This window comes from Amphibalanus amphitrite, unplaced genomic scaffold, assembly GCF_019059575.1.
Source record: "Amphibalanus amphitrite isolate SeventyFive unplaced genomic scaffold, NRLGWU_Aamphi_draft 001045F_arrow, whole genome shotgun sequence".
Taxonomy (NCBI): Eukaryota; Metazoa; Arthropoda; class Thecostraca; order Balanomorpha; family Balanidae; genus Amphibalanus; species Amphibalanus amphitrite.
Window position 1 is genome coordinate 21,004 of NW_024882539.1, and position 10,324 is coordinate 31,327.

Here is a 10,324-nt window from a genome sequence, read left to right on the forward strand (position 1 = left end):
GTCCTGGCGCTTCTTTTGGACGCCGTGTAACGCGCGCTGTGATTATTGGACATTCAGCCAATCATCACAGACATGACCCCTCGTTGATTGCTCAGCCAGGGGTCGTGTAAATATGACCTTGAAATCGTTTTCAGTGATGGGTAGATGGGCGAAGATGCGCCTTGTCGCTGAATGCCTGCGCGCGGCGGCCGGGTGCGACTTGAACGAGGCGCGAGTTGCAGCGCGATGCGGCGTTTTTCGATGAATGGTTTAGCAGGTAAAGGTTTATTTCGACTCGGGAATTCCTTAAAAAATATCCTCAGACCGTTTCGAACGCGATATGGGAACGGAGCAGCATTTCAACGCGACAATCGAAGAAAGTGCGGGGGTCTGATGGACAAAAATGTCCCATCATCTTCGTCAATGTCGAATAAATGAATAACAGGCTGGCCCACGAGGGGTTCCTGGACAGCCACATCAACCCGAGGGTCAAGACGACATGCCCTAAGGGTCACTTCGCATTTCAACAGCACAGAGCACCCTCCAACAACGCCGCCGCCATTCAAGCTAAACTGACAGAGGAGCTTGCCGGGCCAGATCACCGTGGCGAAATGAGATTAGGCCGCCTTATTCTCCTAACCTGACCCGCTCGACTAAGGCGTGCTACGCGTTTTGTAGAACAGGATCTAGGCCATTTCTCACCCCAACCTGGAGTCGCTGAAGACTCGCATCATGACAGCATGGGAGGACCTGGAAATGCCCCGCATCGTCAAAACCCGCAGACGCTTCCTCCCCTACGTCGAGGCCGTCGTCGGCGCCGACGGTGGTTACATTGAATGAGCACGTAGCGGAAGCATGTGGCTTGGTGTCCCTGGTCATTGTTTTGATCCATTGATTAGTATCTATGAACCAATGGCATTTGTTTTAGAAAATGTTGAAAAGCGCCAGAACTATCCGGACACCCTGTATATCGGGCGCCCCTCTGTTTCCTGTGTTGAGTCTCGACTGATTTGCAAAGTGGTCGTTAAGTAAGTTCGCTTTGGCATGTTCGTCGGTAACAGTTTCACCGTCTGGTTTGATGAGTGGAGGTAATGCTTTGAGTTTTGGTTTTCCCTGTCATACTTCTTAAAATTTGATGGTATTTGTGTGGGTCATTTTTAGAAGATAAAAGTTTTTGCACCTCGTTTGTTCTGTACTTGTCTTTGAGATATTTATTGAGCTCGGTTGTTTTGTTTCTTTGGTGTTTCCAGCGTGTCCAACTCACTTCTGTTTGTTGTCTGAGCGCTATTCTAAAATACCTGTCTCGTTTGCGTGCCTCCCGTTTGATTTCGTTCGTGTACCATGGCTTGTCATTGTGCCTGGATCGTATCGTTCGGGTAGGTATTGCTTTGTCAGCTGCGTTAAGAATGGCGTCAGTAAAATCTATCGTGGCTTGATCTTTTGCCGGTCCCGTAGCTCAGTTGGTTAGAGCGTTGGACTCCGCGTGGTGAGAGCACGCGTTCCCGGTTATAACAGTCCGGGTTCGAAGCGCGACGGGCGCTCGGCATTTATGGGCCTCCTGACAGGTATGGTTGCGGTTGGTGGCAGGCCGTAGCCAGGCGAAGTCAGCGAGGGGACCGGCCGTGCGCGGCTTTGTGCGCACGTTAAACTTTGGACTCTAAATTCTGCCATAGAATCGGAATTGCGCGATCGGAGGGTAGAGGGCAGGGTCATCGCAACAAGCTTCGCTTAGCGGTGGCTCTGTCCTTGTGAATCCTTCCCATCAAAAAGGTTCGGACAAAATTTATAAAAAAAAAATCTATGTCCTGATTAACCCTCGCGGGCCCGGGGGGGGGGGGCGTTTTTCGCCCCCCCTGGCGAATATTTGCGATAACTCCCGAACGCTTAGGGATAGGAAGGCGAAACTTTCAGTACCTTTTCTCCCATCAATTTGACATCTTCTGAAGTAAAAAATTTGGACCTAGCCCCCTTGATGACGTCACAAGGTCCATTTTTCTAGACCCCTGCACGGCAAACTTCGGCGTCACAGACGCAAACTTCAAATAGCTGCTAAAAATAGAGTTTTAGAGATAAAGACAAATTACGAACACGGCTGTGTAGAGTTTGACCTAGAGAAAAATAGAAAAATAGTTTTGGTGACCTGAGGTCAGAGGTCAGGTCAACGACCCCGAAATGTGGTTTTAGTTTTTCGCAAATAACTTCGACAAAAATGGTCCTAGAGCTACGGCAGTGGTACCATCGCATTCGCCTTGTCAAGCCGCGTCGAATGATATATATTTTGTTCGGAAAAGGTCAAGTTTCATGTTGACCTCATGTGACCTCGAATGACCTCTGGTTGACCTTGACACATGAAAGGTCGTTTATGATGGATTTGTACCCGCTGATCACGAATCTGGCATCTATTTTGCTCTAAGCCTTCATTTAGAGCTTCCGGATGGCAAAATTGTCTTATTTATTATTACTAACTTGAATCAGTGAAATAGCCTCTAGCAGGGATACTCTTCTGTGATCTTGACCTTTGAGCAGCCTTGTATCGTAAGATGAACCACAAATAGGGAACTGATAAGCCTCAAAACATTTCAAAACATCTTGGAAGTTAGCACGCAAGATGTGCGAAAAAGTGCCAAGTTTGAGGTCAATTTTGAGCGTGACCTTGACCTTGACCTTTAATTTGGAGCACATTTTCAGAATCCTAAGATTCTCTTCTTTCGTGTGACACCCAATTTTGCCGGTTTGATGCAGCCTGCCGTCCTCTAGAAGGCTTACTTTGAGATCACTACACATGTGCCGGTTTTGGCCTTTGACCTTGACCTCTGACCTTGAAAATTGACCTGAGGTCAAAAATTTTAGGTGCATTAGAATCGTCTCGTAAGGACCTTTCGTTTGGTATCACTTTTGTTTCCGTAGCTCCCTTATTTACGGAGTTAGACAGGGGGGGGGCGAAAAACGCCCCCCCCCCGGGCTGCGGTGGTTGGGATTACCCCCCGGGCCCGACCGGGTTAAGAATGGAGTCCCAGTCAGTTTGAGTTGGTCGGTGAGTCGGTCTGCGTCTAAAAGATGATAATCGCGTATGGTCTTAAAACTAGTTGTCTTCGTTGTTGGTTTTCCGATGTTAATAGTTAAATAAACTGGGTAGTGGTCAAGTTGAGAGAAGGGAGAGGCTATGCCTTTGTCAGTCACTAGATCAAGGTCAGATACGTAAACTAAATCTCTTAGGTTGGCAGTATTGGCGTTTGGTCTGGTTGGTTGGTCAATTAGTTGAGTGAGCCCAAGAGTAGATGTTGTGTTGTCTAATTGTTGGTCAAATTGTGTTATTCCACTGTGATTCTGAAATTTTTCGTCGAGATAAATATTGCCAGCGTTGAAGTCCCCAAGTAATACAATTAGTGAAGGATTGAACACCCGCGCAAGCATTGCACTTTCGGCGAGCAAATCAGTAAATTCGATTAGTTTCTCTTGAGGTGAGTTTGGTGGAATGTATACGCAACATACTATCATAGTTTTGTTCTTAATTTTTGTTAGTGTCCAGATCCATTCGATGCTACCAGTTTCTAGTTCGGGTAACCGTTTTGCTGCTAAAGTTGATTTGAAATAAACTGCAACGCCTCCCCCGTGCCTTGAGCGATTTTTAATATAGGGTTCGTGATAGTTGTGTAATTTATATAGGCTGGGGTGTACGGTGTCGTCGAGTTTCGTTTCAGTAAGTGTGAGAATGTCGATGTCAGAGCTCTCAGCGAAGTCTGATAGCTCGTCAAGTCTGTACGAAGATGTGATGCTATTTATATTGATATGTGTGATTTTTAGGTTCTGGTTATATATAACGGGTCCCCGATTTTGTTCTACCCCCTCTCTTAAAAGTAGGATGCTGATGTCCCAAAAAATGTTAAGTTTCCACCACTGAATATATGATTTAGGATTGAAGGATGGGCGCTTAGGATGGGATTATCTGACTGGGATGGAGACAGTAGGAGAGCGATATTTACCCGAGACAGCATGACCAATGTAGGAGATGCACTTGTAGTGGTCAGTTGCGTTGAGAGTTGCCGATTTAGGGAGCCCAAGAAGTTTTATAGCGCCTGGAGAGTTTGTCAAGTCGCACCAGCTGGTGAAGTCTGGACGGGCGGCGGCGAACGCAAACGCACCTGAGGGCAGCGAGGCGTACAAAGTTAGTGGATGTGACGTGGGTCCGGGTACGATACGCGTGCGGCGACCGGAGTGCACAGCAGTGAGTTGGTATTGAATTAACCAAGGCTAAGGCAATTAAGAAAGCTGATTCGATACGTAAAACGAAACATAATGATAAACCGAAAGTGACGTTGGCTAGAAATGAGTATAAATATAGTTATGCAGACACGAAAGCAAAAGTGCAGCAATTACAAAAGATTACCGGCGAAGCCAGCGCTGAGATAAAGCTGCAAATTGCAGATAGGCTCATCTAGAAACCACCTGTCTGCGTCAGACAGAGACAAAGACAGGGAAATTGACAGAGACCATGAGAAATAAACAAAGCGTAACTGAACACAATATGATTAAACACGGTAAAAATGACGCGTGTCCCAATGCCCACTCCCGATCACTCCCAGTGCCCCAGTGCCCCAGGACCGAACTCGTCCCCCGCACTCTTCGACAACGTATCTTTGATCCACGAAAACAATCACAATTTGAGGAGGAATTCCGCATTTATGTACATCAAACGATAGCTCCGGGTCTGCAGAACACACATAACCACATGAAAATGGCGAACTCGTACTTGGTTATGATGTATTGGCACCGCAAAGATTTAAAGACGAAAATATAATTTCACATAATTGATGTCACAGACAAATAGACTTTTAAAAAAAAGTACCGCGGAGTACCGCTTCGAAAATCTCGCTACATGTCAATGATTCATTGCACTACAAGATCCAACAGTCATTTTTTGCGAATTTATGCGACTTTGGATGTCGCAGCCAAACATCAACCCGCGCCGGACCGGTGCCCGGCGTCAAACGCGCCGGGCCGGGAGATGTTGATTGAACACTCCCCTTCTAACTCGGCTCTTGGGCCACATAGCGACACGAAGTAAGTGGCATTCGAAAGAGCGCCCGAAATTCCAGATGGAGTAATTAGTCATTTCTAGGTCAGGTCAAAGGTCACGTCACCAGAGGTCATCAAAGGTAAAATGTTGCATATATCAACATTTCTCGAAAACCGGCCCTTACCTCGGGGACCAATAGAGCTACATCGTCGCGGAAAAGTGCATTCAATTGCTCTTTTACCGGTCTTTCTGAAATAAGCCCTCAGATTTGGCTTAACCCTCGCCCCTAGAAGTGTTTTTCCAGCCGCGAACGTATAGAAGGGGTCCGTTGGACGCCCCCCCCCCGCCGTTTCGCCCCTGATCGAGCTAGAGCTTCGCGGAAAAGACGAGCGTGTTGCCCGTGACAAGAGGAAGCTGATGAAACCCAATTGTAAGGTCCTAGGTCATCGGTTGACCTTCCAGGTCAGGTCAATGACCCAAAAGTCGGGAAAATCGGGACCTGTTAGAACGTTGTAAAGGGTGGCTGCTATGGGTTTTTTGGGTGCTGATCACGAATATAATGTTATTTACGATCATAGATGATGTCTTCATACATTTAGGCCAGGTCGGGTCAGGTCAGGTCAGGTCAACCAGTAAGGGTTTTGCCGGATATTTGCAGTAGGTGGCAACCGCCTCTGACAGCTTTGTAACATGTTACGAAGGCACCAAAGCTACATAGTAAATGTTCAAATGGTTGCTAGATTCGAATTCAGCTTCAAAAACTAGCCTAGAAACATGTAAAACTCGAAAAGTGAACCAAGGTTATTAAAGGTCAATGACCTTACCTGACCTTCTGGTGACCTTGACGACCACCCTAATGCATGGGAGCAACATAATATCCCATGTTTGAACGCTTTAAACCAAGAAAGGATTGCAAACCCGCGGCTAATGCGAGCCGACATACGCTGAATCGCGATTCCGGCCAAAAATAGGGTCTCGAAAGAAGGTCACAGGTCAAAGATCATTAAGGTCAGGGTCATGAAATTTTCAGGTTAGCTGTAAAAGTAGTTACCGCGAGGGTACTGAAAGTTTCGTGCGAGCGGCCGCTTTTTACGCGAATTACTCGCGAAAAACCAAGGGTTCCGTTCGAAGATTCAGGCCCCGTCGCGCTAGAATGGCATATCGGCCCACTGTGCGACGATGGGCGCGCGCGCGTGCATGCCGGCCATGGCCGCTCGCGTGCGCCCCAGCCATGGACGCGCGCTAATGCGCGCCGGCGATGGGCACGCACGTGCCTGCTCGGCAATGGATGAGCGACGAGCGTGCCTTCTCGGAAGTCGGAAATGAGTATACATGCAGACATCTTCATGGATGGACGCTTTCAATATGTTCAATGTGTTGAGACGGACCTGAGTAAATTGGAGAGAAACTAGGATAGTTTTAGTCCTGCTCAACTGGTTCTGCCAATAAGTACCAACACCACCCTGCTGCCAACTGCTTACCAAATACCGCATCTGTTGTACCCTTGCATGATGCATATGTACATACAGAAAAAATTACAGTCTGTTGAAATCTGAAAACATGCACTGCTGAGCACTGTGGATGAATCTGTATGAACCGTGTGGCCCAGCGAAACCTTCTGGCCCAGGTTATAATTGACAGTGAATTAGGAATCAATCCTTGCGAAGAGAAAATAGATGATTGTGCTTTAGATGAGCATAATGAAGAAGCGTTCCTGAAGTTGAGTTAGTGGCTTTCCATCATCCATGCCAGATGGTCAAAACACACCATTTCAATACTGTCCCAAAAATATATTTCAAAACACTTATTGCATGGCTATACACACCAGCTTACTCGGTCACCACACTCAAACCAAGGCCATATAATGGTAGTAGTATAGCAGGCGTCACACTTGTTTTTTTTTTACAACCATGAACGAACGGAGAGAGGCGCTGTAGGTTAGGTTGTAGGTAAGGTTAGGTTTGGTTCGGTAGGGTTGGATGAGAAAGCATCTCTGGGTATAGCGCTTCTCCTTGGTTGCAAAAAGAAGTGTGACGCCTGCTTTATGACTACCCATATAAGTAGACTCAAACACAATCTACTGATACAAACGCCACTGGTCTCAAGTCTGTGCTCAATGCACCAGCTGTACACTACTCACTGCAATACCTATGTAAGGACTCAATGTCAGCCACCAATTTTCTACATCAAATTCACATCAGGTTTTCAAAGTAACAATGTATGTGCCACTTCTGTACTATGTGCTACAAATACAGAATAAATGATATCAGTCAGCAATGCATTGCTCATTGTCAGCCAGTCTGCAAAGTCAGTCCGCAGGCTTTGCAAGTAAGTGCAAAGTCTGCGGAGATCAGTTGCTTTACACACCACCAATATCATGCTGCAATGTGCTCAAAATATGCCCATACACCAACAACAAAGCACAACCATGAAGCACCACTGATAACACTTAACCTCAAAGCACACAACATGATAATTTATTTATTTTGAGTACCTACAGAAACAGAATGTCTCAAGGCCACTCGTGCTCACTCCGAAATCTGCCAGTCGCTCAGCCTTGAACATTGACATTATTTCATCTGAAATCTATTTTCTTCACTTGATCAAAGTTGATCTGCGTCATACATCTTACAACGGATGTCTCGAATTATTGGTAACGTTCAGCGCTTAGCATTAACATTACAAATGAATAGGTAACTTTGATTCAACGTTCCATCCAAGCTTCTTCATTGCTGGAGCTATATCACTTTCAAGTTTAATTGCTTGAACTAAGACATTCTTGAATTACACTCGGGGTGAGCTTAGTTTGAAAGCACACAACATATTTTTTTAATTATTTTGATAACCCACAGGATATCTAGAAGCTACACGCACTGGCTACAAAGCCCACATGTCTTGAACATTCAAATATGAATAGGAACAGCTTTGTTTCGCACAGATTTCGCACATGGCGGGATGGCGCCATTCCGTCCAACTCATGCAGCCTCAGAAATTACAACAACACACTCAACTTACGGAATATCCGTCAAACAAATCTTATTTACGACGACACGAGCCAGCTAACATCCCTTGCCAGTTGCGCTAGAGATATTGGAGTGGAGACGTCAGAGAAAAAAGTCTTTAGATTTCTCCCATTTCCCCACGTAACGTTGAACGGCCGTTGCGGCCTTATCTGGTATGCGACGGCCTTATCTGGCATAAAAATATCTCTAGAAGTCTCTAGCTAGTGTTAAGCCTATGGACTTATAGGGAAATGTATCCGAGTACTTGGTACTGCCTCCTCCAGGTACTGGCTGGCAGACGGATCAACTTTGGAGGCCCACCATTTGGAAATTAGGCAATTCTGAGACGAATGACTTCGGATTGGGGCCTCAGCCACCTTCTTCTACACGTTTCACTGAGTAACTCCGAAATTTCGGAAAAAAAAACCCTGATAATACCTTTAATGAATTTGACGGTGATGAATAAGTGCGAAAAACGTTTTGGCTTTATAAAATTTGATGAAATGACCAGGGTGAAAGTTTTATTACTGGCGGTCAATTCAAAACGGCGCAAACATTTAAACAGTGAAGAAAGTGAAGCACGATTCAAAGTGTAGTACACCTTTCGTACTTTGAGCGGCGATAGCGGGATAACGGTGTGGAGCTTCGAGGATCGGTCTTCAGTTCCCGGACCAGAAAGGTGGGGCCTATGCAATGTCAAATTTCATCAAAATGGTGATACTGTCCCTTTAACCAGCGCCCCGTAGAGGGAGGGGGGGCGAAACGGTCCCCCTGTCCTTTTCCGTGGATATCTCCTAAACGGCTGCAGATATCGCCACCAAACTTTCAGGACCCCTCGGGGTATCAATTTTACACATTATGACCAAATATTTCCAGAGGCTATTATAGGCTGGCCAAAAATACCGTCAGAGTGAGGTCATGTTCTGCCATTTTCGACCAAAAAAAGGTTTTGCGAGAAGAGCTGTCAGGCCTACAGCTTTGAATCTACAAAAAAAAACATCACATTTTAACCTGCGCCCGGCTGGGGGTCCTGGATTTCCACGCCCTACTGGGGGGGGGTGTTTGAACACCCCCTTCTAACTCGGCTCCTGGGCCACCTAGCGATACGTGGAAGGCGGCTTCGAAAGAGCGTCAAAAATAATGACGAAGTCACTTCAGTCAATTTTTTGGTCAGGTCAAAGGTCAGGTCACCAGAGGTCATTGAAGGCAAAATTTCACTGATTTCCAGGTCGAATGTTGACAATTTCCAAGAAGCCAACGAATAAATCGGGAACCAATAGAGCTACAGCGCCACGGAAAAGCGCATTCGATAGCCCTAACGCCCCTACTGAACAATTTTCTCAGATTTGACCTAACGTCAACGGTTTTGCCTGCAGGGGGCAAAAACTGCAAAAATAGCCGATTTTTTCGGAAACAGTTTTTCTGCAATAAATTTTGACCCAAGCCTTTCAACTTGAAAATTTGACCTAAGGTTAACCCGCGCCCTGATGGGGGGGGGGGGATTTTGGCCATTCCTGTGGTTTGTCTTAAATAGCGAGAAAATGAATTTTGGGTACCTTACCGGGCATCAATTTGACACCTTCACACAAAATTTCAAGTCACAGGTCACCTCAGGTCAGGAGTTATTGAGGTCAAACTGAGGTCATGTTCGAGTAAAAATGAGCAAAAAACATGACATCTTGAAACGCTCACCAATTCTACAGTTAACGGCGATTGTCAATATAACAAGCAATTTTAAAGTTCTTTATGTGGTTGTGTAGAAAAAAACGGCGCTACAAAATTGCCATCTCGGATTTTCGAAATTTTGGGATTTTGACCCCCCCCCCAAAAAAAAAGATTTTTTAAGAAAAACTAAAAAAAATCCATTTTTTTTCGAATTTCGAAAAAAGGAATATATGTGATAGTCCCTGCGCTTTTCGATATACACACCAAATTTTAGATCGATACCTCTTTTTTGGCCAAGTTATAGCAAAAAAACTGTTAAAAATTGATGACGTCAAATATTTGAACTCAATTTTTAGCAATTGTAGATATTATAGCGCAAAGCCGAGACCACCATTGAACTCCCCTTGACGAGCTGCATCGAATCGATACCCATTTTATGCAAAAATATCAACTTTGAAATTTGACCTAATTTGACCTGACCTTGACCTGACCTTGACCTGACCTTGACCTGACCTTGACCTGACCTTGACCAAAACGTGACCTAAGCTGGCCCAAAAGTCTGCCTGACCCACATAATCGCATTTGACATGTAAAATGGACCATGAAACATGTATCACACGACACTTTCATATTGTGACCCCCCCGTGACCTGACCTCTGTG